Source organism: Bison bison, unplaced genomic scaffold (assembly GCF_000754665.1).
Source record: "Bison bison bison isolate TAMUID 2011002044 unplaced genomic scaffold, Bison_UMD1.0 scf7180017864519, whole genome shotgun sequence".
NCBI lineage: Eukaryota > Metazoa > Chordata > Mammalia > Artiodactyla > Bovidae > Bison > Bison bison.
The window spans coordinates 11,278,118-11,278,579 of record NW_011495072.1 but is presented as its reverse complement, the minus strand read 5'-3'; the positions used below and the strand labels follow the sequence as shown (position 1 = coordinate 11,278,579).

General features: G+C 66.7%; 1 protein-coding gene across 2 annotated transcripts in view; it reads left to right on the top strand.

Moving 5' to 3' along the window:
• The first annotated feature begins 6 nt into the window (after nucleotides 1-6).
• The window catches only part of ATXN7L2 (ataxin 7-like 2), a 9,427-nt gene continuing 8,971 nt past the window's right edge, over nucleotides 7-462 (top strand). For both annotated transcript variants that reach the window (XM_010830911.1, XM_010830910.1), the window contains exon 1: nucleotides 7-72. The gene's annotated coding sequence lies outside the window, so the exon portion shown is untranslated. The remainder of the gene's footprint in view (nucleotides 73-462) is intronic.

Genomic DNA, 462 nt, shown 5'->3' with positions numbered 1-462 from the left:
CGAGTCTCGATGACTTCGCGGGACAGAGCTGGAGCTCGTGGGTGGAGCGGGCCGATCTGCCCGCGGCCGATGGTGAGTGAAGCTCCCCTAGAGTCTGAAGACCCCATCCCTGTCTCCCCTCCCCCGCTCCGGGCCCCCGCCAGCAGAGGGGAGCTGCCGACGGGAGCCGCCGTCCGGCTCCCCGGCCCCCCAAACAAAGGACCCGCCGGGTCCTAGTGCCCGCCTTCTCCGCCACCTTCGCGCCTCCGGGTCCTAGCGCCGGCTCTCCGCCAGCAGCCCACCCTGCCCACCTCTGTCTCTGCCGTCGCCCAGTACCTGCCCCTACATCTGCTTTCCTTTATGTTTCTAATTGCCTGCTGTCCTCCAGCTTCCGCCCCTCCTGCACCTGCCTCGGGCTTTCCCCATCCGCAACAGTCCTCTCCACGTGTTTCCCACGCAATGAGAAGACCATGCACCACAACT